Below are 24702 nucleotides of genomic sequence, written 5' to 3' on the forward strand. Positions count from 1 at the left end.
GACTGCAACGCGCGTGGCTGTCGGCTAAAGGTGTACCACTAGACGGTGATCCAGACTGCGGACGGCGGCATAGGAATGGTAAACCGACTTTAGGTTATTTTCAGGGGTTCGGCAGACTTCAGCACGGATCTTGCTGTAGGAAAGGTATAGTCCCAAGAGGAGGCAGTTACTTACCATGGCTCTCTTGGACTAGGACTCTTGGGGAAGAAAGATATTTGGTCTCCCTCACTCCCATGCGCGTCACATAGGCTTAGGCGGCCTTTCCTTCTCCTCCATCTTCGGCAAGGCAAGGGCTAATGGTGCCCTCGTGCGTCTCTGTGCTAGCGAACCCTCGGGTGGAAGATGGGTGCTTCTCAGCAGAGCAGACTTAGACTTCACTCCACTGAACTCTCTTGTGGAAGCCAATCACACATATGTATAGATTCATCCCCACCACGTCACATGGCACTGTAAGATGGATACATTCAGCAGCAGCAGAGCTCACAGGCAATGACTTTAAGGGAGTTAACCCTTCAGACGCTGCAGCTGTGCAACACGCACAGAGAAAATAGACATGACAGCTTTGCACAGTGCATCCACATAAGACAGAGATGTATGACAATTCTGGAGGGGACCAGGATGTCACTCTGGGACACTCCGGCGGCGGCGGCAGCAGCAGCAGCAAGGCTGTTGGAGGCAACGAGCGGTGAGCTGCAGGCCGAGCTAGAACGCAGCGGAAGAAGATAAAGGTGGTGGTGGTGGTGGGGGGAACCAGAAAGAAGCCAATGGCTGTCCACCCTCTTAGCATGCCCTGCCACAAGTGGCCCCTGGACACCTGGCCAGGCGTCGGGCTCTCTGGGTCTCTCTTTCTTTCTTTGGCACCCTGAATCTTTTCTCAGCCTTAGCATGGAATGCCTTGGCCCCACCTTTTGAAGGGCACCTGCTGCTGGGGAGTGTCACGTCTCTGCAACACGGGTCGGTACGAGAGCCGCCCCCGGCCCTTGCAGCCTCGGATCTGGGGAGCCGGCCCCCGGCTGGGCCAAAGGTGTGGGAACGGCAGCCCGAGGTAAGCTACCCGGGCGACTCGGGGCAGCTGGCTAGCGTCTACCGGCCATACCACCCTGGAAACGCCCGATCCCCTCCGCTCTCGGAAGCTAAGCAGGGTTGGGCTCGGACAGTACTTGGATGGGAGACCTCCTGGGAATACCGGGTGCTGTAGACTCCTGCCTCTCTTCTTCTTTTCCCCAGTCGAGCCAGCACGGAGCTGCTCCTAGCTTCCCAGAAAGAAGCAAGACCCTCGGTGGCCGCTAGGGGCCTAAAGCCGAAAGCCCCCCCTCGCACCCCCTGTCTCCGCCCGCAAAGGACAGAGTTAAAAGCGGCTTGCGCACAAAGGCCCCGGGCAAGGGTTGCCGACTGGCCGGTAATTCCTGGACGCTGCTGGTAAATCGGGTGCTCTTTTCCAAGGTCAGCGAGAAGGATTAGGGGGCTTTGGGAGTTCTTGGAGGCGACTGGATTTGGGAGGATGTTCCAGCTCCCGCTCAACAAGGCCGTGCGACCGTGAGTTGGTAGGAGCTTGTGACGGAGGGGTAAATCTGTCCCACTTGTAAGGTATATAGTTGAGCGAAGTGGCTAAAAAGAAATGTTGTCTGCCGCTGATTTTTGCATTGCTGGTGGAGGAAAAGAAAGACTTGAGATTGTGAAGGAGCCTTGGCTCTTGGAAGTGCGCCTCACCCGGTCGCGCGCAAGCAGCGGCAGCATGAGGCTGCAGAGAGTTGAGGGAGGGGAAGGCCAAGAGGAACGGGCCTGGTGTGGAGCCGTGCAAAGAACAGCAGCAGCGTCAGCAGCGTCAGCAGCGTCAGCAGCGTCGTCGGCACTGTGAAGCAGAAGAGCAGAAAGCGAGAGGCCTGTCTCTGCCTACGGCCACACCACCCTGAACACGCCCGATCTCGTCTGATCTCGGAAGCTAAGCAGGGTCGGGCCTGGTTAGTACTTGGATGGGAGACCGCCTGGGAATACCAGGTGCTGTAGGCTTTTGCTTTTCCTCACCGGCACCAGCAGGAGTCGCACTCCTCCCTTTAGGACCTTTTCTTCCCTCAGCCTTTTTCAAGGGCGCACTTACTTGCTTTTTGTCGTTTGCTTTCCGTCTGCTGCTCTTTAACCCCCTAATGCCAGGAAAGCACCGCACTGCATTATCATAGCCCTCACAGCTTTCTTTCTGCTTCCAATGCCCTACAGGGACATTGAAAGAAATCTGTGGTAGAAAAAGAAAAAGAAAACTACTGTACCACCCCCTTCCTTCTACACTTACCCCTTTTTGGTAAGAAAGAAACGAGAAATGTACAGAAACAGACCCTGTGTTTGGTAGCTTGCTATCCGGAAAGACAATACCAGGTAGGATGGGGTTGTAGTTGTCAGTCTGCGACGCCACCGTTCCCCACAGCGGCATTCATACACGGCGGATAAATAAGACCGGACGAGCGTACAGTACCTCGGGTCCTCCGGACCGGTAGAGGCCCGGTGAAACTTTACGAGTGACTTTGAAAACACGGTACAACACACTTCAGCAGGCAGACTTTACAGCGCAGGTAGATTAGCATTCTTCGGAAAACTCCAGCTGAAAGTCCATGGCCACAGAACGGCAGTAACTATCAGCCCGCTCTCGTGGACTGCAACGCGCGTGGCTGTCGGCTAAAGGTGTACCACTAGACGGTGATCCAGACTGCGGACGGCGGCATAGGAATGGTAAACCGACTTTAGGTTATTTTCAGGGGTTCGGCAGACTTCAGCACGGATCTTGCTGTAGGAAAGGTATAGTCCCAAGAGGAGGCAGTTACTTACCATGGCTCTCTTGGACTAGGACTCTTGGGGAAGAAAGATATTTGGTCTCCCTCACTCCCATGCGCGTCACATAGGCTTAGGCGGCCTTTCCTTCTCCTCCATCTTCGGCAAGGCAAGGGCTAATGGTGCCCTCGTGCGTCTCTGTGCTAGCGAACCCTCGGGTGGAAGATGGGTGCTTCTCAGCAGAGCAGACTTAGACTTCACTCCACTGAACTCTCTTGTGGAAGCCAATCACACATATGTATAGATTCATCCCCACCACGTCACATGGCACTGTAAGATGGATACATTCAGCAGCAGCAGAGCTCACAGGCAATGACTTTAAGGGAGTTAACCCTTCAGACGCTGCAGCTGTGCAACACGCACAGAGAAAATAGACATGACAGCTTTGCACAGTGCATCCACATAAGACAGAGATGTATGACAATTCTGGAGGGGACCAGGATGTCACTCTGGGACACTCCGGCGGCGGCGGCAGCAGCAGCAGCAAGGCTGTTGGAGGCAACGAGCGGTGAGCTGCAGGCCGAGCTAGAACGCAGCGGAAGAAGATAAAGGTGGTGGTGGTGGTGGGGGGAACCAGAAAGAAGCCAATGGCTGTCCACCCTCTTAGCATGCCCTGCCACAAGTGGCCCCTGGACACCTGGCCAGGCGTCGGGCTCTCTGGGTCTCTCTTTCTTTCTTTGGCACCCTGAATCTTTTCTCAGCCTTAGCATGGAATGCCTTGGCCCCACCTTTTGAAGGGCACCTGCTGCTGGGGAGTGTCACGTCTCTGCAACACGGGTCGGTACGAGAGCCGCCCCCGGCCCTTGCAGCCTCGGATCTGGGGAGCCGGCCCCCGGCTGGGCCAAAGGTGTGGGAACGGCAGCCCGAGGTAAGCTACCCGGGCGACTCGGGGCAGCTGGCTAGCGTCTACCGGCCATACCACCCTGGAAACGCCCGATCCCCTCCGCTCTCGGAAGCTAAGCAGGGTTGGGCTCGGACAGTACTTGGATGGGAGACCTCCTGGGAATACCGGGTGCTGTAGACTCCTGCCTCTCTTCTTCTTTTCCCCAGTCGAGCCAGCACGGAGCTGCTCCTAGCTTCCCAGAAAGAAGCAAGACCCTCGGTGGCCGCTAGGGGCCTAAAGCCGAAAGCCCCCCCTCGCACCCCCTGTCTCCGCCCGCAAAGGACAGAGTTAAAAGCGGCTTGCGCACAAAGGCCCCGGGCAAGGGTTGCCGACTGGCCGGTAATTCCTGGACGCTGCTGGTAAATCGGGTGCTCTTTTCCAAGGTCAGCGAGAAGGATTAGGGGGCTTTGGGAGTTCTTGGAGGCGACTGGATTTGGGAGGATGTTCCAGCTCCCGCTCAACAAGGCCGTGCGACCGTGAGTTGGTAGGAGCTTGTGACGGAGGGGTAAATCTGTCCCACTTGTAAGGTATATAGTTGAGCGAAGTGGCTAAAAAGAAATGTTGTCTGCCGCTGATTTTTGCATTGCTGGTGGAGGAAAAGAAAGACTTGAGATTGTGAAGGAGCCTTGGCTCTTGGAAGTGCGCCTCACCCGGTCGCGCGCAAGCAGCGGCAGCATGAGGCTGCAGAGAGTTGAGGGAGGGGAAGGCCAAGAGGAACGGGCCTGGTGTGGAGCCGTGCAAAGAACAGCAGCAGCGTCAGCAGCGTCGTCGGCACTGTGAAGCAGAAGAGCAGAAAGCGAGAGGCCTGTCTCTGCCTACGGCCACACCACCCTGAACACGCCCGATCTCGTCTGATCTCGGAAGCTAAGCAGGGTCGGGCCTGGTTAGTACTTGGATGGGAGACCGCCTGGGAATACCAGGTGCTGTAGGCTTTTGCTTTTCCTCACCGGCACCAGCAGGAGTCGCACTCCTCCCTTTAGGACCTTTTCTTCCCTCACACTTTTTCAAGGGCGCACTTACTTGCTTTTTGTCGTTTGCTTTCCGTCTGCTGCTCTTTAACCCCCTAATGCCAGGAAAGCACCGCACTGCATTATCATAGCCCTCACAGCTTTCTTTCTGCTTCCAATGCCCTACAGGGACATTGAAAGAAATCTGTGGTAGAAAAAGAAAAAGAAAACTACTGTACCACCCCCTTCCTTCTACACTTACCCCTTTTTGGTAAGAAAGAAACGAGAAATGTACAGAAACAGACCCTGTGTTTGGTAGCTTGCTATCCGGAAAGACAATACCAGGTAGGATGGGGTTGTAGTTGTCAGTCTGCGACGCCACCGTTCCCCACAGCGGCATTCATACACGGCGGATAAATAAGACCGGACGAGCGTACAGTACCTCGGGTCCTCCGGACCGGTAGAGGCCCGGTGAAACTTTACGAGTGACTTTGAAAACACGGTACAACACACTTCAGCAGGCAGACTTTACAGCGCAGGTAGATTAGCATTCTTCGGAAAACTCCAGCTGAAAGTCCATGGCCACAGAACGGCAGTAGCTATCAGCCCGCTCTCGTGGACTGCAACGCGCGTGGCTGTCGGCTAAAGGTGTACCACTAGACGGTGATCCAGACTGCGGACGGCGGCATAGGAATGGTAAACCGACTTTAGGTTATTTTCAGGGGTTCGGCAGACTTCAGCACGGATCTTGCTGTAGGAAAGGTATAGTCCCAAGAGGAGGCAGTTACTTACCATGGCTCCCTTGGACTAGGACTCTTGGGGAAGAAAGATATTTGGTCTCCCTCACTCCCATGCGCGTCACATAGGCTTAGGCGGCCTTTCCTTCTCCTCCATCTTCGGCAAGGCAAGGGCTAATGGTGCCCTCGTGCGTCTCTGTGCTAGCGAACCCTCGGGTGGAAGATGGGTGCTTCTCAGCAGAGCAGACTTAGACTTCACTCCACTGAACTCTCTTGTGGAAGCCAATCACACATATGTATAGATTCATCCCCACCACGTCACATGGCACTGTAAGATGGATACATTCAGCAGCAGCAGAGCTCACAGGCAATGACTTTAAGGGAGTTAACCCTTCAGACGCTGCAGCTGTGCAACACGCACAGAGAAAATAGACATGACAGCTTTGCACAGTGCATCCACATAAGACAGAGATGTATGACAATTCTGGAGGGGACCAGGATGTCACTCTGGGACACTCCGGCGGTGGCGGCAGCAGCAGCAGCAAGGCTGTTGGAGGCAACGAGCGGTGAGCTGCAGGCCGAGCTAGAACGCAGCGGAAGAAGATAAAGGTGGTGGTGGTGGTGGGGGGGAACCAGAAAGAAGCCAATGGCTGTCCACCCTCTTAGCATGCCCTGCCACAAGTGGCCCCTGGACACCTGGCCAGGCGTCGGGCTCTCTGGGTCTCTCTTTCTTTCTTTGGCACCCTGAATCTTTTCTCAGCCTTAGCATGGAATGCCTTGGCCCCACCTTTTGAAGGGCACCTGCTGCTGGGGAGTGTCACGTCTCTGCAACACGGGTCGGTACGAGAGCCGCCCCCGGCCCTTGCAGCCTCGGATCTGGGGAGCCGGCCCCCGGCTGGGCCAAAGGTGTGGGAACGGCAGCCCGAGGTAAGCTACCCGGGCGACTCGGGGCAGCTGGCTAGCGTCTACCGGCCATACCACCCTGGAAACGCCCGATCCCCTCCGCTCTCGGAAGCTAAGCAGGGTTGGGCTCGGACAGTACTTGGATGGGAGACCTCCTGGGAATACCGGGTGCTGTAGACTCCTGCCTCTCTTCTTCTTTTCCCCAGTCGAGCCAGCACGGAGCTGCTCCTAGCTTCCCAGAAAGAAGCAAGACCCTCGGTGGCCGCTAGGGGCCTAAAGCCGAAAGCCCCCCCTCGCACCCCCTGTCTCCGCCCGCAAAGGACAGAGTTAAAAGCGGCTTGCGCACAAAGGCCCCGGGCAAGGGTTGCCGACTGGCCGGTAATTCCTGGACGCTGCTGGTAAATCGGGTGCTCTTTTCCAAGGTCAGCGAGAAGGATTAGGGGGCTTTGGGAGTTCTTGGAGGCGACTGGATTTGGGAGGATGTTCCAGCTCCCGCTCAACAAGGCCGTGCGACCGTGAGTTGGTAGGAGCTTGTGACGGAGGGGTAAATCTGTCCCACTTGTAAGGTATATAGTTGAGCGAAGTGGCTAAAAAGAAATGTTGTCTGCCGCTGATTTTTGCATTGCTGGTGGAGGAAAAGAAAGACTTGAGATTGTGAAGGAGCCTTGGCTCTTGGAAGTGCGCCTCACCCGGTCGTGCGCAAGCAGCGGCAGCATGAGGCTGCAGAGAGTTGAGGGAGGGGAAGGCCAAGAGGAACGGGCCTGGTGTGGAGCCGTGCAAAGAACAGCAGCAGCGTCGTCGGCACTGTGAAGCAGAAGAGCAGAAAGCGAGAGGCCTGTCTCTGCCTACGGCCACACCACCCTGAACACGCCCGATCTCGTCTGATCTCGGAAGCTAAGCAGGGTCGGGCCTGGTTAGTACTTGGATGGGAGACCGCCTGGGAATACCAGGTGCTGTAGGCTTTTGCTTTTCCTCACCGGCACCAGCAGGAGTCGCACTCCTCCCTTTAGGACCTTTTCTTCCCTCACCCTTTTTCAAGGGCGCACTTACTTGCTTTTTGTCGTTTGCTTTCCGTCTGCTGCTCTTTAACCCCCTAATGCCAGGAAAGCACCGCACTGCATTATCATAGCCCTCACAGCTTTCTTTCTGCTTCCAATGCCCTACAGGGACATTGAAAGAAATCTGTGGTAGAAAAAGAAAAAGAAAACTACTGTACCACCCCCTTCCTTCTACACTTACCCCTTTTTGGTAAGAAAGAAACGAGAAATGTACAGAAACAGACCCTGTGTTTGGTAGCTTGCTATCCGGAAAGACAATACCAGGTAGGATGGGGTTGTAGTTGTCAGTCTGCGACGCCACCGTTCCCCACAGCGGCATTCATACACGGCGGATAAATAAGACCGGACGAGCGTACAGTACCTCGGGTCCTCCGGACCGGTAGAGGCCCGGTGAAACTTTACGAGTGACTTTGAAAACACGGTACAACACACTTCAGCAGGCAGACTTTACAGCGCAGGTAGATTAGCATTCTTCGGAAAACTCCAGCTGAAAGTCCATGGCCACAGAACGGCAGTAGCTATCAGCCCGCTCTCGTGGACTGCAACGCGCGTGGCTGTCGGCTAAAGGTGTACCACTAGACGGTGATCCAGACTGCGGACGGCGGCATAGGAATGGTAAACCGACTTTATGTTATTTTCAGGGGTTCGGCAGACTTCAGCACGGATCTTGCTGTAGGAAAGGTATAGTCCCAAGAGGAGGCAGTTACTTACCATGGCTCTCTTGGACTAGGACTCTTGGGGAAGAAAGATATTTGGTCTCCCTCACTCCCATGCGCGTCACATAGGCTTAGGCGGCCTTTCCTTCTCCTCCATCTTCGGCAAGGCAAGGGCTAATGGTGCCCTCGTGCGTCTCTGTGCTAGCGAACCCTCGGGTGGAAGATGGGTGCTTCTCAGCAGAGCAGACTTAGACTTCACTCCACTGAACTCTCTTGTGGAAGCCAATCACACATATGTATAGATTCATCCCCACCACGTCACATGGCACTGTAAGATGGATACATTCAGCAGCAGCAGAGCTCACAGGCAATGACTTTAAGGGAGTTAACCCTTCAGACGCTGCAGCTGTGCAACACGCACAGAGAAAATAGACATGACAGCTTTGCACAGTGCATCCACATAAGACAGAGATGTATGACAATTCTGGAGGGGACCAGGATGTCACTCTGGGACACTCCGGCGGCGGCGGCAGCAGCAGCAGCAAGGCTGTTGGAGGCAACGAGCGGTGAGCTGCAGGCCGAGCTAGAACGCAGCGGAAGAAGATAAAGGTGGTGGTGGTGGTGGGGGGAACCAGAAAGAAGCCAATGGCTGTCCACCCTCTTAGCATGCCCTGCCACAAGTCGCCCCTGGACACCTGGCCAGGCGTCGGGCTCTCTGGGTCTCTCTTTCTTTCTTTGGCACCCTGAATCTTTTCTCAGCCTTAGCATGGAATGCCTTGGCCCCACCTTTTGAAGGGCACCTGCTGCTGGGGAGTGTCACGTCTCTGCAACACGGGTCGGTACGAGAGCCGCCCCCGGCCCTTGCAGCCTCGGATCTGGGGAGCCGGCCCCCGGCTGGGCCAAAGGTGTGGGAACGGCAGCCCGAGGTAAGCTACCCGGGCGACTCGGGGCAGCTGGCTAGCGTCTACCGGCCATACCACCCTGGAAACGCCCGATCCCCTCCGCTCTCGGAAGCTAAGCAGGGTTGGGCTCGGACAGTACTTGGATGGGAGACCTCCTGGGAATACCGGGTGCTGTAGACTCCTGCCTCTCTTCTTCTTTTCCCCAGTCGAGCCAGCACGGAGCTGCTCCTAGCTTCCCAGAAAGAAGCAAGACCCTCGGTGGCCGCTAGGGGCCTAAAGCCGAAAGCCCCCCCTCGCACCCCCTGTCTCCGCCCGCAAAGGACAGAGTTAAAAGCGGCTTGCGCACAAAGGCCCCGGGCAAGGGTTGCCGACTGGCCGGTAATTCCTGGACGCTGCTGGTAAATCGGGTGCTCTTTTCCAAGGTCAGCGAGAAGGATTAGGGGGCTTTGGGAGTTCTTGGAGGCGACTGGATTTGGGAGGATGTTCCAGCTCCCGCTCAACAAGGCCGTGCGACCGTGAGTTGGTAGGAGCTTGTGACGGAGGGGTAAATCTGTCCCACTTGTAAGGTATATAGTTGAGCGAAGTGGCTAAAAAGAAATGTTGTCTGCCGCTGATTTTTGCATTGCTGGTGGAGGAAAAGAAAGACTTGAGATTGTGAAGGAGCCTTGGCTCTTGGAAGTGCGCCTCACCCGGTCGCGCGCAAGCAGCGGCAGCATGAGGCTGCAGAGAGTTGAGGGAGGGGAAGGCCAAGAGGAACGGGCCTGGTGTGGAGCCGTGCAAAGAACAGCAGCAGCGTCAGCAGCGTCAGCAGCGTCGTCGGCACTGTGAAGCAGAAGAGCAGAAAGCGAGAGGCCTGTCTCTGCCTACGGCCACACCACCCTGAACACGCCCGATCTCGTCTGATCTCGGAAGCTAAGCAGGGTCGGGCCTGGTTAGTACTTGGATGGGAGACCGCCTGGGAATACCAGGTGCTGTAGGCTTTTGCTTTTCCTCACCGGCACCAGCAGGAGTCGCACTCCTCCCTTTAGGACCTTTTCTTCCCTCAGCCTTTTTCAAGGGCGCACTTACTTGCTTTTTGTCGTTTGCTTTCCGTCTGCTGCTCTTTAACCCCCTAATGCCAGGAAAGCACCGCACTGCATTATCATAGCCCTCACAGCTTTCTTTCTGCTTCCAATGCCCTACAGGGACATTGAAAGAAATCTGTGGTAGAAAAAGAAAAAGAAAACTACTGTACCACCCCCTTCCTTCTACACTTACCCCTTTTTGGTAAGAAAGAAACGAGAAATGTACAGAAACAGACCCTGTGTTTGGTAGCTTGCTATCCGGAAAGACAATACCAGGTAGGATGGGGTTGTAGTTGTCAGTCTGCGACGCCACCGTTCCCCACAGCGGCATTCATACACGGCGGATAAATAAGACCGGACGAGCGTACAGTACCTCGGGTCCTCCGGACCGGTAGAGGCCCGGTGAAACTTTACGAGTGACTTTGAAAACACGGTACAACACACTTCAGCAGGCAGACTTTACAGCGCAGGTAGATTAGCATTCTTCGGAAAACTCCAGCTGAAAGTCCATGGCCACAGAACGGCAGTAGCTATCAGCCCGCTCTCGTGGACTGCAACGCGCGTGGCTGTCGGCTAAAGGTGTACCACTAGACGGTGATCCAGACTGCGGACGGCGGCATAGGAATGGTAAACCGACTTTAGGTTATTTTCAGGGGTTCGGCAGACTTCAGCACGGATCTTGCTGTAGGAAAGGTATAGTCCCAAGAGGAGGCAGTTACTTACCATGGCTCTCTTGGACTAGGACTCTTGGGGAAGAAAGATATTTGGTCTCCCTCACTCCCATGCGCGTCACATAGGCTTAGGCGGCCTTTCCTTCTCCTCCATCTTCGGCAAGGCAAGGGCTAATGGTGCCCTCGTGCGTCTCTGTGCTAGCGAACCCTCGGGTGGAAGATGGGTGCTTCTCAGCAGAGCAGACTTAGACTTCACTCCACTGAACTCTCTTGTGGAAGCCAATCACACATATGTATAGATTCATCCCCACCACGTCACATGGCACTGTAAGATGGATACATTCAGCAGCAGCAGAGCTCACAGGCAATGACTTTAAGGGAGTTAACCCTTCAGACGCTGCAGCTGTGCAACACGCACAGAGAAAATAGACATGACAGCTTTGCACAGTGCATCCACATAAGACAGAGATGTATGACAATTCTGGAGGGGACCAGGATGTCACTCTGGGACACTCCGGCGGCGGCGGCAGCAGCAGCAGCAAGGCTGTTGGAGGCAACGAGCGGTGAGCTGCAGGCCGAGCTAGAACGCAGCGGAAGAAGATAAAGGTGGTGGTGGTGGTGGGGGGAACCAGAAAGAAGCCAATGGCTGTCCACCCTCTTAGCATGCCCTGCCACAAGTGGCCCCTGGACACCTGGCCAGGCGTCGGGCTCTCTGGGTCTCTCTTTCTTTCTTTGGCACCCTGAATCTTTTCTCAGCCTTAGCATGGAATGCCTTGGCCCCACCTTTTGAAGGGCACCTGCTGCTGGGGAGTGTCACGTCTCTGCAACACGGGTCGGTACGAGAGCCGCCCCCGGCCCTTGCAGCCTCGGATCTGGGGAGCCGGCCCCCGGCTGGGCCAAAGGTGTGGGAACGGCAGCCCGAGGTAAGCTACCCGGGCGACTCGGGGCAGCTGGCTAGCGTCTACCGGCCATACCACCCTGGAAACGCCCGATCCCCTCCGCTCTCGGAAGCTAAGCAGGGTTGGGCTCGGACAGTACTTGGATGGGAGACCTCCTGGGAATACCGGGTGCTGTAGACTCCTGCCTCTCTTCTTCTTTTCCCCAGTCGAGCCAGCACGGAGCTGCTCCTAGCTTCCCAGAAAGAAGCAAGACCCTCGGTGGCCGCTAGGGGCCTAAAGCCGAAAGCCCCCCCTCGCACCCCCTGTCTCCGCCCGCAAAGGACAGAGTTAAAAGCGGCTTGCGCACAAAGGCCCCGGGCAAGGGTTGCCGACTGGCCGGTAATTCCTGGACGCTGCTGGTAAATCGGGTGCTCTTTTCCAAGGTCAGCGAGAAGGATTAGGGGGCTTTGGGAGTTCTTGGAGGCGACTGGATTTGGGAGGATGTTCCAGCTCCCGCTCAACAAGGCCGTGCGACCGTGAGTTGGTAGGAGCTTGTGACGGAGGGGTAAATCTGTCCCACTTGTAAGGTATATAGTTGAGCGAAGTGGCTAAAAAGAAATGTTGTCTGCCGCTGATTTTTGCATTGCTGGTGGAGGAAAAGAAAGACTTGAGATTGTGAAGGAGCCTTGGCTCTTGGAAGTGCGCCTCACCCGGTCGCGCGCAAGCAGCGGCAGCATGAGGCTGCAGAGAGTTGAGGGAGGGGAAGGCCAAGAGGAACGGGCCTGGTGTGGAGCCGTGCAAAGAACAGCAGCAGCGTCAGCAGCGTCAGCAGCGTCAGCAGCGTCGTCGGCACTGTGAAGCAGAAGAGCAGAAAGCGAGAGGCCTGTCTCTGCCTACGGCCACACCACCCTGAACACGCCCGATCTCGTCTGATCTCGGAAGCTAAGCAGGGTCGGGCCTGGTTAGTACTTGGATGGGAGACCGCCTGGGAATACCAGGTGCTGTAGGCTTTTGCTTTTCCTCACCGGCACCAGCAGGAGTCGCACTCCTCCCTTTAGGACCTTTTCTTCCCTCAGCCTTTTTCAAGGGCGCACTTACTTGCTTTTTGTCGTTTGCTTTCCGTCTGCTGCTCTTTAACCCCCTAATGCCAGGAAAGCACCGCACTGCATTATCATAGCCCTCACAGCTTTCTTTCTGCTTCCAATGCCCTACAGGGACATTGAAAGAAATCTGTGGTAGAAAAAGAAAAAGAAAACTACTGTACCACCCCCTTCCTTCTACACTTACCCCTTTTTGGTAAGAAAGAAACGAGAAATGTACAGAAACAGACCCTGTGTTTGGTAGCTTGCTATCCGGAAAGACAATACCAGGTAGGATGGGGTTGTAGTTGTCAGTCTGCGACGCCACCGTTCCCCACAGCGGCATTCATACACGGCGGATAAATAAGACCGGACGAGCGTACAGTACCTCGGGTCCTCCGGACCGGTAGAGGCCCGGTGAAACTTTACGAGTGACTTTGAAAACACGGTACAACACACTTCAGCAGGCAGACTTTACAGCGCAGGTAGATTAGCATTCTTCGGAAAACTCCAGCTGAAAGTCCATGGCCACAGAACGGCAGTAACTATCAGCCCGCTCTCGTGGACTGCAACGCGCGTGGCTGTCGGCTAAAGGTGTACCACTAGACGGTGATCCAGACTGCGGACGGCGGCATAGGAATGGTAAACCGACTTTAGGTTATTTTCAGGGGTTCGGCAGACTTCAGCACGGATCTTGCTGTAGGAAAGGTATAGTCCCAAGAGGAGGCAGTTACTTACCATGGCTCTCTTGGACTAGGACTCTTGGGGAAGAAAGATATTTGGTCTCCCTCACTCCCATGCGCGTCACATAGGCTTAGGCGGCCTTTCCTTCTCCTCCATCTTCGGCAAGGCAAGGGCTAATGGTGCCCTCGTGCGTCTCTGTGCTAGCGAACCCTCGGGTGGAAGATGGGTGCTTCTCAGCAGAGCAGACTTAGACTTCACTCCACTGAACTCTCTTGTGGAAGCCAATCACACATATGTATAGATTCATCCCCACCACGTCACATGGCACTGTAAGATGGATACATTCAGCAGCAGCAGAGCTCACAGGCAATGACTTTAAGGGAGTTAACCCTTCAGACGCTGCAGCTGTGCAACACGCACAGAGAAAATAGACATGACAGCTTTGCACAGTGCATCCACATAAGACAGAGATGTATGACAATTCTGGAGGGGACCAGGATGTCACTCTGGGACACTCCGGCGGCGGCGGCAGCAGCAGCAGCAAGGCTGTTGGAGGCAACGAGCGGTGAGCTGCAGGCCGAGCTAGAACGCAGCGGAAGAAGATAAAGGTGGTGGTGGTGGTGGGGGGAACCAGAAAGAAGCCAATGGCTGTCCACCCTCTTAGCATGCCCTGCCACAAGTGGCCCCTGGACACCTGGCCAGGCGTCGGGCTCTCTGGGTCTCTCTTTCTTTCTTTGGCACCCTGAATCTTTTCTCAGCCTTAGCATGGAATGCCTTGGCCCCACCTTTTGAAGGGCACCTGCTGCTGGGGAGTGTCACGTCTCTGCAACACGGGTCGGTACGAGAGCCGCCCCCGGCCCTTGCAGCCTCGGATCTGGGGAGCCGGCCCCCGGCTGGGCCAAAGGTGTGGGAACGGCAGCCCGAGGTAAGCTACCCGGGCGACTCGGGGCAGCTGGCTAGCGTCTACCGGCCATACCACCCTGGAAACGCCCGATCCCCTCCGCTCTCGGAAGCTAAGCAGGGTTGGGCTCGGACAGTACTTGGATGGGAGACCTCCTGGGAATACCGGGTGCTGTAGACTCCTGCCTCTCTTCTTCTTTTCCCCAGTCGAGCCAGCACGGAGCTGCTCCTAGCTTCCCAGAAAGAAGCAAGACCCTCGGTGGCCGCTAGGGGCCTAAAGCCGAAAGCCCCCCCTCGCACCCCCTGTCTCCGCCCGCAAAGGACAGAGTTAAAAGCGGCTTGCGCACAAAGGCCCCGGGCAAGGGTTGCCGACTGGCCGGTAATTCCTGGACGCTGCTGGTAAATCGGGTGCTCTTTTCCAAGGTCAGCGAGAAGGATTAGGGGGCTTTGGGAGTTCTTGGAGGCGACTGGATTTGGGAGGATGTTCCAGCTCCCGCTCAACAAGGCCGTGCGACCGTGAGTTGGTAGGAGCTTGTGACGGAGGGGTAAATCTGTCCCACTTGTAAGGTATATAGTTGAGCGAAGTGGCTAAAAAGAAATGTTGTCTGCCGCTGATTTTTGCATTGCTGGTGGAGGAAAAGAAAGACTTGAGATTGTGAAGGAGCCTTGGCTCTTGGAAGTGCGCCTCACCCGGTCGCGCGCAAGCAGCGGCAGCATGAGGCTGCAGAGAGTTGAGGGAGGGGAAGGCCAAGAGGAACGGGCCTGGTGTGGAGCCGTGCAAAGAACAGCAGCAGCGTCAGCAGCGTCGTCGGCACTGTGAAGCAGAAGAGCAGAAAGCGAGAGGCCTGTCTCTGCCTACGGCCACACCACCCTGAACACGCCCGATCTCGTCTGATCTCGGAAGCTAAGCAGGGTCGGGCCTGGTTAGTACTTGGATGGGAGACCGCCTGGGAATACCAGGTGCTGTAGGCTTTTGCTTTTCCTCACCGGCACCAGCAGGAGTCGCACTCCTCCCTTTAGGACCTTTTCTTCCCTCACACTTTTTCAAGGGCGCACTTACTTGCTTTTTGTCGTTTGCTTTCCGTCTGCTGCTCTTTAACCCCCTAATGCCAGGAAAGCACCGCACTGCATTATCATAGCCCTCACAGCTTTCTTTCTGCTTCCAATGCCCTACAGGGACATTGAAAGAAATCTGTGGTAGAAAAAGAAAAAGAAAACTACTGTACCACCCCCTTCCTTCTACACTTACCCCTTTTTGGTAAGAAAGAAACGAGAAATGTACAGAAACAGACCCTGTGTTTGGTAGCTTGCTATCCGGAAAGACAATACCAGGTAGGATGGGGTTGTAGTTGTCAGTCTGCGACGCCACCGTTCCCCACAGCGGCATTCATACACGGCGGATAAATAAGACCGGACGAGCGTACAGTACCTCGGGTCCTCCGGACCGGTAGAGGCCCGGTGAAACTTTACGAGTGACTTTGAAAACACGGTACAACACACTTCAGCAGGCAGACTTTACAGCGCAGGTAGATTAGCATTCTTCGGAAAACTCCAGCTGAAAGTCCATGGCCACAGAACGGCAGTAACTATCAGCCCGCTCTCGTGGACTGCAACGCGCGTGGCTGTCGGCTAAAGGTGTACCACTAGACGGTGATCCAGACTGCGGACGGCGGCATAGGAATGGTAAACCGACTTTAGGTTATTTTCAGGGGTTCGGCAGACTTCAGCACGGATCTTGCTGTAGGAAAGGTATAGTCCCAAGAGGAGGCAGTTATTTACCATGGCTCTCTTGGACTAGGACTCTTGGGGAAGAAAGATATTTGGTCTCCCTCACTCCCATGCGCGTCACATAGGCTTAGGCGGCCTTTCCTTCTCCTCCATCTTCGGCAAGGCAAGGGCTAATGGTGCCCTCGTGCGTCTCTGTGCTAGCGAACCCTCGGGTGGAAGATGGGTGCTTCTCAGCAGAGCAGACTTAGACTTCACTCCACTGAACTCTCTTGTGGAAGCCAATCACACATATGTATAGATTCATCCCCACCACGTCACATGGCACTGTAAGATGGATACATTCAGCAGCAGCAGAGCTCACAGGCAATGACTTTAAGGGAGTTAACCCTTCAGACGCTGCAGCTGTGCAACACGCACAGAGAAAATAGACATGACAGCTTTGCACAGTGCATCCACATAAGACAGAGATGTATGACAATTCTGGAGGGGACCAGGATGTCACTCTGGGACACTCCGGCGGCGGCGGCAGCAGCAGCAGCAAGGCTGTTGGAGGCAACGAGCGGTGAGCTGCAGGCCGAGCTAGAACGCAGCGGAAGAAGATAAAGGTGGTGGTGGTGGTGGGGGGAACCAGAAAGAAGCCAATGGCTGTCCACCCTCTTAGCATGCCCTGCCACAAGTGGCCCCTGGACACCTGGCCAGGCGTCGGGCTCTCTGGGTCTCTCTTTCTTTCTTTGGCACCCTGAATCTTTTCTCAGCCTTAGCATGGAATGCCTTGGCCCCACCTTTTGAAGGGCACCTGCTGCTGGGGAGTGTCACGTCTCTGCAACACGGGTCGGTACGAGAGCCGCCCCCGGCCCTTGCAGCCTCGGATCTGGGGAGCCGGCCCCCGGCTGGGCCAAAGGTGTGGGAACGGCAGCCCGAGGTAAGCTACCCGGGCGACTCGGGGCAGCTGGCTAGCGTCTACCGGCCATACCACCCTGGAAACGCCTGATCCCCTCCGCTCTCGGAAGCTAAGCAGGGTTGGGCTCGGACAGTACTTGGATGGGAGACCTCCTGGGAATACCGGGTGCTGTAGACTCCTGCCTCTCTTCTTCTTTTCCCCAGTCGAGCCAGCACGGAGCTGCTCCTAGCTTCCCAGAAAGAAGCAAGACCCTCGGTGGCCGCTAGGGGCCTAAAGCCGAAAGCCCCCCCTCGCACCCCCTGTCTCCGCCCGCAAAGGACAGAGTTAAAAGCGGCTTGCGCACAAAGGCCCCGGGCAAGGGTTGCCGACTGGCCGGTAATTCCTGGACGCTGCTGGTAAATCGGGTGCTCTTTTCCAAGGTCAGCGAGAAGGATTAGGGGGCTTTGGGAGTTCTTGGAGGCGACTGGATTTGGGAGGATGTTCCAGCTCCCGCTCAACAAGGCCGTGCGACCGTGAGTTGGTAGGAGCTTGTGACGGAGGGGTAAATCTGTCCCACTTGTAAGGTATATAGTTGAGCGAAGTGGCTAAAAAGAAATGTTGTCTGCCGCTGATTTTTGCATTGCTGGTGGAGGAAAAGAAAGACTTGAGATTGTGAAGGAGCCTTGGCTCTTGGAAGTGCGCCTCACCCGGTCGCGCGCAAGCAGCGGCAGCATGAGGCTGCAGAGAGTTGAGGGAGGGGAAGGCCAAGAGGAACGGGCCTGGTGTGGAGCCGTGCAAAGAACAGCAGCAGCGTCAGCAGCGTCGTCGGCACTGTGAAGCAGAAGAGCAGAAAGCGAGAGGCCTGTCTCTGCCTACGGCCACACCACCCTGAACACGCCCGATCTCGTCTGATCTCGGAAGCTAAGCAGGGTCGGGCCTGGTTAGTACTTGGATGGGAGACCGCCTGGGAATACCAGGTGCTGTAGGCTTTTGCTTTTCCTCACCGGCACCAGCAGGAGTCGCACTCCTCCCTTTAGGACCTTTTCTTCCCTCACACTTTTTCAAGGGCGCACTTACTTGCTTTTTGTCGTTTGCTTTCCGTCTGCTGCTCTTTAACCCCCTAATGCCAGGAAAGCACCGCACTGCATTATCATAGCCCTCACAGCTTTCTTTCTGCTTCCAATGCCCTACAGGGACATTGAAAGAAATCTGTGGTAGAAAAAGAAAAAGAAAACTACTGTACCACCCCCTTCCTTCTACACTTACCCCTTTTTGGTAAGAAAGAAACGAGAAATGTACAGAAACAGACCCTGTGTTTGGTAGCTTGCTATCCGGAAAGACAATACCAGGTAGGATGGGGTTGTAGTTGTCAGTCTGCGACGCCACCGTTCCCCACAGCGGCATTCATACACGGCGGATAAATAAGACCGGACGAGCGTACAGTACCTCGGGTCCTCCGGACCGGTAGAGGCCCGGTGAAACTTTACGAGTGACTTTGAAAACACGGTACAACACACTTCAGCAGGCAGACTTTACAGCGCAGGTAGATTAGCATTCTTCGGAAAACTCCAGCTGAAAGTCCATGGCCACAGAACGGCAGTAACTATCAGCCCGCTCTCGTGGACTGCAACGCGCGTGGCTGTCGGCTAAAGGTGTACCACTAGACGGTGATCCAGACTGCGGACGGCGGCATAGGAATGGTAAACCGACTTTAGGTTATTTTCAGGGGTTCGGCAGACTTCAGCACGGATCTTGCTGTAGGAAAGGTATAGTCCCAAGAGGAGGCAGTTACTTACCATGGCTCTCTTGGACTAGGACTCTTGGGGAAGAAAGATATTTGGTCTCCCTCACTCCCATGCGCGTCACATAGGCTTAGGCGGCCTTTCCTTCTCCTCCATCTTCGGCAAGGCAAGGGCTAATGGTGCCCTCGTGCGTCTCTGTGCTAGCGAACCCTCGGGTGGAAGATGGGTGCTTCTCAGCAGAGCAGACTTAGACTTCACTCCACTGAACTCTCTTGTGGAAGCCAATCACACATATGTATAGATTCATCCCCACCACGTCACATGGCACTGTAAGATGGATACATTCAGCAGCAGCAGAGCTCACAGGCAATGACTTTAAGGGAGTTAACCCTTCAGACGCTGCAGCTGTGCAACACGCACAGAGAAAATAGACATGACAGCTTTGCACAGTGCATCCACATAAGACAGAGATGTATGACAATTCTGGAGGGGACCAGGATGTCACTCTGGGACACTCCGGCGGCGGCGGCAGCAGCAGCAGCAAGGCTGTTGGAGGCAACGAGCGGTGAGCTGCAGGCCGAGCTAGAACGCAGCGGAAGAAGATAAAGGTGGTGGTGGTGGTGGGGGGAACCAGAAAGAAGCCAATGGCTGTCCACCCTCTTAGCATGCCCTGCCACAAGTGGCCCCTGGACACCTGGCCAGGCGTCGGGCTCTCTGGGTCTCTCTTTCTTTCTTTGGCACCCTGAATCTTTTCTCAGCCTTAGCATGGAATGCCTTGGCCCCACCTTTTGAAGGGCACCTGCTGCTGGGGAGTGTCACGTCTCTGCAACACGGGTCGGTACGAGAGCCGCCCCCGGCCCTTGCAGCCTCGGATCTGGGGAGCCGGCCCCCGGCTGGGCCAAAGGTGTGGGAACGGCAGCCCGAGGTAAGCTACCCGGGCGACTCGGGGCAGCTGGCTAGCGTCTACCGGCCATACCACCCTGGAAACGCCCGATCCCCTCCGCTCTCGGAAGCTAAGCAGGGTTGGGCTCGGACAGTACTTGGATGGGAGACCTCCTGGGAATACCGGGTGCTGTAGACTCCTGCCTCTCTTCTTCTTTTCCCCAGTCGAGCCAGCACGGAGCTGCTCCTAGCTTCCCAGAAAGAAGCAAGACCCTCGGTGGCCGCTAGGGGCCTAAAGCCGAAAGCCCCCCCTCGCACCCCCTGTCTCCGCCCGCAAAGGACAGAGTTAAAAGCGGCTTGCGCACAAAGGCCCCGGGCAAGGGTTGCCGACTGGCCGGTAATTCCTGGACGCTGCTGGTAAATCGGGTGCTCTTTTCCAAGGTCAGCGAGAAGGATTAGGGGGCTTTGGGAGTTCTTGGAGGCGACTGGATTTGGGAGGATGTTCCAGCTCCCGCTCAACAAGGCCGTGCGACCGTGAGTTGGTAGGAGCTTGTGACGGAGGGGTAAATCTGTCCCACTTGTAAGGTATATAGTTGAGCGAAGTGGCTAAAAAGAAATGTTGTCTGCCGCTGATTTTTGCATTGCTGGTGGAGGAAAAGAAAGACTTGAGATTGTGAAGGAGCCTTGGCTCTTGGAAGTGCGCCTCACCCGGTCGCGCGCAAGCAGCGGCAGCATGAGGCTGCAGAGAGTTGAGGGAGGGGAAGGCCAAGAGGAACGGGCCTGGTGTGGAGCCGTGCAAAGAACAGCAGCAGCGTCAGCAGCGTCGTCGGCACTGTGAAGCAGAAGAGCAGAAAGCGAGAGGCCTGTCTCTGCCTACGGCCACACCACCCTGAACACGCCCGATCTCGTCTGATCTCGGAAGCTAAGCAGGGTCGGGCCTGGTTAGTACTTGGATGGGAGACCGCCTGGGAATACCAGGTGCTGTAGGCTTTTGCTTTTCCTCACCGGCACCAGCAGGAGTCGCACTCCTCCCTTTAGGACCTTTTCTTCCCTCACACTTTTTCAAGGGCGCACTTACTTGCTTTTTGTCGTTTGCTTTCCGTCTGCTGCTCTTTAACCCCCTAATGCCAGGAAAGCACCGCACTGCATTATCATAGCCCTCACAGCTTTCTTTCTGCTTCCAATGCCCTACAGGGACATTGAAAGAAATCTGTGGTAGAAAAAGAAAAAGAAAACTACTGTACCACCCCCTTCCTTCTACACTTACCCCTTTTTGGTAAGAAAGAAACGAGAAATGTACAGAAACAGACCCTGTATTTGGTAGCTTGCTATCCGGAAAGACAATACCAGGTAGGATGGGGTTGTAGTTGTCAGTCTGCGACGCCACCGTTCCCCACAGCGGCATTCATACACGGCGGATAAATAAGACCGGACGAGCGTACAGTACCTCGGGTCCTCCGGACCGGTAGAGGCCCGGTGAAACTTTACGAGTGACTTTGAAAACACGGTACAACACACTTCAGCAGGCAGACTTTACAGCGCAGGTAGATTAGCATTCTTCGGAAAACTCCAGCTGAAAGTCCATGGCCACAGAACGGCAGTAACTATCAGCCCGCTCTCGTGGACTGCAACGCGCGTGGCTGTCGGCTAAAGGTGTACCACTAGACGGTGATCCAGACTGCGGACGGCGGCATAGGAATGGTAAACCGACTTTAGGTTATTTTCAGGGGTTCGGCAGACTTCAGCACGGATCTTGCTGTAGGAAAGGTATAGTCCCAAGAGGAGGCAGTTACTTACCATGGCTCTCTTGGACTAGGACTCTTGGGGAAGAAAGATATTTGGTCTCCCTCACTCCCATGCGCGTCACATAGGCTTAGGCGGCCTTTCCTTCTCCTCCATCTTCGGCAAGGCAAGGGCTAATGGTGCCCTCGTGCGTCTCTGTGCTAGCGAACCCTCGGGTGGAAGATGGGTGCTTCTCAGCAGAGCAGACTTAGACTTCACTCCACTGAACTCTCTTGTGGAAGCCAATCACACATATGTATAGATTCATCCCCACCACGTCACATGGCACTGTAAGATGGATACATTCAGCAGCAGCAGAGCTCACAGGCAATGACTTTAAGGGAGTTAACCCTTCAGACGCTGCAGCTGTGCAACACGCACAGAGAAAATAGACATGACAGCTTTGCACAGTGCATCCACATAAGACAGAGATGTATGACAATTCTGGAGGGGACCAGGATGTCACTCTGGGACACTCCGGCGGCGGCGGCAGCAGCAGCAGCAAGGCTGTTGGAGGCAACGAGCGGTGAGCTGCAGGCCGAGCTAGAACGCAGCGGAAGAAGATAAAGGTGGTGGTGGTGGTGGGGGGAACCAGAAAGAAGCCAATGGCTGTCCACCCTCTTAGCATGCCCTGCCACAAGTGGCCCCTGGACACCTGGCCAGGCGTCGGGCTCTCTGGGTCTCTCTTTCTTTCTTTGGCACCCTGAATCTTTTCTCAGCCTTAGCATGGAATGCCTTGGCCCCACCTTTTGAAGGGCACCTGCTGCTGGGGAGTGTCATGTCTCTGCAACACGGGTCGGTACGAGAGCCGCCCCCGGCCCTTGCAGCCTCGGATCTGGGGAGCCGGCCCCCGGCTGGGCCAAAGGTGTGGGAACGGCAGCCCGAGGTAAGCTACCCGGGCGACTCGGGGCAGCTGGCTAGCGTCTACCGGCCATACCACCCTGGAAACGCCCGATCCCCTCCGCTCTCGGAAGCTAAGCAGGGTTGGGCTCGGACAGTACTTGGATGGGAGACCTCCTGGGAATACCGGGTGCTGTAGACTCCTGCCTCTCTTCTTCTTTTCCCCAGTCGAGCCAGCACGGAGCTGCTCCTAGCTTCCCAGAAAGAAGCAAGACCCTCGGTGGCCGCTAGGGGCCTAAAGCCGAAAGCCCCCCCTCGCACCCCCTGTCTCCGCCCGCAAAGGACAGAGTTAAAAGCGGCTTGCGCACAAAGGCCCCGGGCAAGGGTTGCCGACTGGCCGGTAATTCCTGGACGCTGCTGGTAAATCGGGTGCTCTTTTCCAAGGTCAGCGAGAAGGATTAGGGGGCTTTGGGAGTTCTTGGAGGCGACTGGATTTGGGAGGATGTTCCAGCTCCCGCTCAACAAGGCCGTGCGACCGTGAGTTGGTAGGAGCTTGTGACGGAGGGGTAAATCTGTCCCACTTGTAAGGTATATAGTTGAGCGAAGTGGCTAAAAAGAAATGTTGTCTGCCGCTGATTTTTGCATTGCTGGTGGAGGAAAAGAAAGACTTGAGATTGTGAAGGAGCCTTGGCTCTTGGAAGTGCGCCTCACCCGGTCGCGCGCAAGCAGCGGCAGCATGAGGCTGCAGAGAGTTGAGGGAGGGGAAGGCCAAGAGGAACGGGCCTGGTGTGGAGCCGTGCAAAGAACAGCAGCAGCGTCAGCAGCGTCGTCGGCACTGTGAAGCAGAAGAGCAGAAAGCGAGAGGCCTGTCTCTGCCTACGGCCACACCACCCTGAACACGCCCGATCTCGTCTGATCTCGGAAGCTAAGCAGGGTCGGGCCTGGTTAGTACTTGGATGGGAGACCGCCTGGGAATACCAGGTGCTGTAGGCTTTTGCTTTTCCTCACCGGCACCAGCAGGAGTCGCACTCCTCCCTTTAGGACCTTTTCTTCCCTCACACTTTTTCAAGGGCGCACTTACTTGCTTTTTGTCGTTTGCTTTCCGTCTGCTGCTCTTTAACCCCCTAATGCCAGGAAAGCACCGCACTGCATTATCATAGCCCTCACAGCTTTCTTTCTGCTTCCAATGCCCTACAGGGACATTGAAAGAAATCTGTGGTAGAAAAAGAAAAAGAAAACTACTGTACCACCCCCTTCCTTCTACACTTACCCCTTTTTGGTAAGAAAGAAACGAGAAATGTACAGAAACAGACCCTGTATTTGGTAGCTTGCTATCCGGAAAGACAATACCAGGTAGGATGGGGTTGTAGTTGTCAGTCTGCGACGCCACCGTTCCCCACAGCGGCATTCATACACGGCGGATAAATAAGACCGGACGAGCGTACAGTACCTCGGGTCCTCCGGACCGGTAGAGGCCCGGTGAAACTTTACGAGTGACTTTGAAAACACGGTACAACACACTTCAGCAGGCAGACTTTACAGCGCAGGTAGATTAGCATTCTTCGGAAAACTCCAGCTGAAAGTCCATGGCCACAGAACGGCAGTAACTATCAGCCCGCTCTCGTGGACTGCAACGCGCGTGGCTGTCGGCTAAAGGTGTACCACTAGACGGTGATCCAGACTGCGGACGGCGGCATAGGAATGGTAAACCGACTTTAGGTTATTTTCAGGGGTTCGGCAGACTTCAGCACGGATCTTGCTGTAGGAAAGGTATAGTCCCAAGAGGAGGCAGTTACTTACCATGGCTCTCTTGGACTAGGACTCTTGGGGAAGAAAGATATTTGGTCTCCCTCACTCCCATGCGCGTCACATAGGCTTAGGCGGCCTTTCCTTCTCCTCCATCTTCGGCAAGGCAAGGGCTAATGGTGCCCTCGTGCGTCTCTGTGCTAGCGAACCCTCGGGTGGAAGATGGGTGCTTCTCAGCAGAGCAGACTTAGACTTCACTCCACTGAACTCTCTTGTGGAAGCCAATCACACATATGTATAGATTCATCCCCACCACGTCACATGGCACTGTAAGATGGATACATTCAGCAGCAGCAGAGCTCACAGGCAATGACTTTAAAGGGGTTGTCCCGAGGCAGCAAGTGGGTCTATACACTTCTGCATGGCCATAATAATGCACTTTGTAATGTACATTGTGCATTAATTATGAGCCATGCAGAAGTTATAAAAAGTTTTATACTTACCTGCTCCGCTGCTGGCGTCCTCGTCTCCATGGTGCCGACTAATTTTCGCCCTCCGATGGCCAAATTAGCCGCGCTCGCGCAGTCCGGGTCTTCTCCTGTTCTCTATGGGGCTCCGTGTAGCTCCGCCCCGTCACGTGCCGATTCCAGCCAATCAGGAGGCTGGAATCGGCAATGGACCGCACAGAAGCCCTGCGGTCCATGAAGACAGAGGATCCCGGCGGCCATCTTCAGCAGGTGAGTATGAAGACGCCGGACCGCCGGGATTCAGGTAAGCGCTGTGCGGGTGGTATTTTTAACCCCTGCATCGGGGTTGTCTCGCGCCGAACGGGGGGGGGGGGTTTAAAAAAAAAAAAAAACCCGTTTCGGCGCGGGACAACCCCTTTAAGGGAGTTAACCCTTCAGACGCTGCAGCTGTGC

General features: G+C 55.5%; 18 non-coding genes across 18 annotated transcripts; all 18 read left to right on the forward strand.

The window, feature by feature from the left end:
- Positions 1-1081: 1081 nt before the first annotated feature.
- On the forward strand, positions 1082-1201 carry LOC136579325 (5S ribosomal RNA). Its single transcript, XR_010786807.1, has one exon. It is a non-coding gene; the product is annotated as a 5S ribosomal RNA (ribosomal RNA).
- A 690-nt stretch (positions 1202-1891) lies between these two features.
- Positions 1892-2010, forward strand: LOC136579245 (5S ribosomal RNA). Its single transcript, XR_010786730.1, has one exon. It is a non-coding gene; the product is annotated as a 5S ribosomal RNA (ribosomal RNA).
- A 1714-nt stretch (positions 2011-3724) lies between these two features.
- LOC136579326 (5S ribosomal RNA) lies at positions 3725-3844 on the forward strand. The gene has a single exon (XR_010786808.1). It is a non-coding gene; the product is annotated as a 5S ribosomal RNA (ribosomal RNA).
- Positions 3845-4516: 672 nt separating this feature from the next.
- On the forward strand, positions 4517-4635 carry LOC136579246 (5S ribosomal RNA). Its single transcript, XR_010786731.1, has one exon. It is a non-coding gene; the product is annotated as a 5S ribosomal RNA (ribosomal RNA).
- Positions 4636-6350: 1715 nt separating this feature from the next.
- LOC136579327 (5S ribosomal RNA) lies at positions 6351-6470 on the forward strand. The gene has a single exon (XR_010786809.1). It is a non-coding gene; the product is annotated as a 5S ribosomal RNA (ribosomal RNA).
- Positions 6471-7133: 663 nt separating this feature from the next.
- On the forward strand, positions 7134-7252 carry LOC136579247 (5S ribosomal RNA). The gene has a single exon (XR_010786732.1). It is a non-coding gene; the product is annotated as a 5S ribosomal RNA (ribosomal RNA).
- A 1714-nt stretch (positions 7253-8966) lies between these two features.
- On the forward strand, positions 8967-9086 carry LOC136579328 (5S ribosomal RNA). The gene has a single exon (XR_010786810.1). It is a non-coding gene; the product is annotated as a 5S ribosomal RNA (ribosomal RNA).
- A 681-nt stretch (positions 9087-9767) lies between these two features.
- On the forward strand, positions 9768-9886 carry LOC136579248 (5S ribosomal RNA). Its single transcript, XR_010786733.1, has one exon. It is a non-coding gene; the product is annotated as a 5S ribosomal RNA (ribosomal RNA).
- Positions 9887-11600: 1714 nt separating this feature from the next.
- LOC136579329 (5S ribosomal RNA) lies at positions 11601-11720 on the forward strand. The gene has a single exon (XR_010786811.1). It is a non-coding gene; the product is annotated as a 5S ribosomal RNA (ribosomal RNA).
- Positions 11721-12410: 690 nt separating this feature from the next.
- On the forward strand, positions 12411-12529 carry LOC136579249 (5S ribosomal RNA). Its single transcript, XR_010786734.1, has one exon. It is a non-coding gene; the product is annotated as a 5S ribosomal RNA (ribosomal RNA).
- Positions 12530-14243: 1714 nt separating this feature from the next.
- LOC136579330 (5S ribosomal RNA) lies at positions 14244-14363 on the forward strand. The gene has a single exon (XR_010786812.1). It is a non-coding gene; the product is annotated as a 5S ribosomal RNA (ribosomal RNA).
- Positions 14364-15035: 672 nt separating this feature from the next.
- Positions 15036-15154, forward strand: LOC136579250 (5S ribosomal RNA). The gene has a single exon (XR_010786735.1). It is a non-coding gene; the product is annotated as a 5S ribosomal RNA (ribosomal RNA).
- A 1714-nt stretch (positions 15155-16868) lies between these two features.
- On the forward strand, positions 16869-16988 carry LOC136579362 (5S ribosomal RNA). The gene has a single exon (XR_010786843.1). It is a non-coding gene; the product is annotated as a 5S ribosomal RNA (ribosomal RNA).
- A 672-nt stretch (positions 16989-17660) lies between these two features.
- On the forward strand, positions 17661-17779 carry LOC136579252 (5S ribosomal RNA). The gene has a single exon (XR_010786737.1). It is a non-coding gene; the product is annotated as a 5S ribosomal RNA (ribosomal RNA).
- Positions 17780-19493: 1714 nt separating this feature from the next.
- On the forward strand, positions 19494-19613 carry LOC136579332 (5S ribosomal RNA). Its single transcript, XR_010786814.1, has one exon. It is a non-coding gene; the product is annotated as a 5S ribosomal RNA (ribosomal RNA).
- A 672-nt stretch (positions 19614-20285) lies between these two features.
- Positions 20286-20404, forward strand: LOC136579253 (5S ribosomal RNA). The gene has a single exon (XR_010786738.1). It is a non-coding gene; the product is annotated as a 5S ribosomal RNA (ribosomal RNA).
- Positions 20405-22118: 1714 nt separating this feature from the next.
- Positions 22119-22238, forward strand: LOC136579333 (5S ribosomal RNA). The gene has a single exon (XR_010786815.1). It is a non-coding gene; the product is annotated as a 5S ribosomal RNA (ribosomal RNA).
- Positions 22239-22910: 672 nt separating this feature from the next.
- Positions 22911-23029, forward strand: LOC136579254 (5S ribosomal RNA). The gene has a single exon (XR_010786739.1). It is a non-coding gene; the product is annotated as a 5S ribosomal RNA (ribosomal RNA).
- The last annotated feature ends 1673 nt before the right edge of the window (positions 23030-24702 follow it).

This window comes from Eleutherodactylus coqui, chromosome 9 (genome assembly GCF_035609145.1).
Source record: "Eleutherodactylus coqui strain aEleCoq1 chromosome 9, aEleCoq1.hap1, whole genome shotgun sequence".
Classification (NCBI taxonomy): domain Eukaryota; kingdom Metazoa; phylum Chordata; class Amphibia; order Anura; family Eleutherodactylidae; genus Eleutherodactylus; species Eleutherodactylus coqui.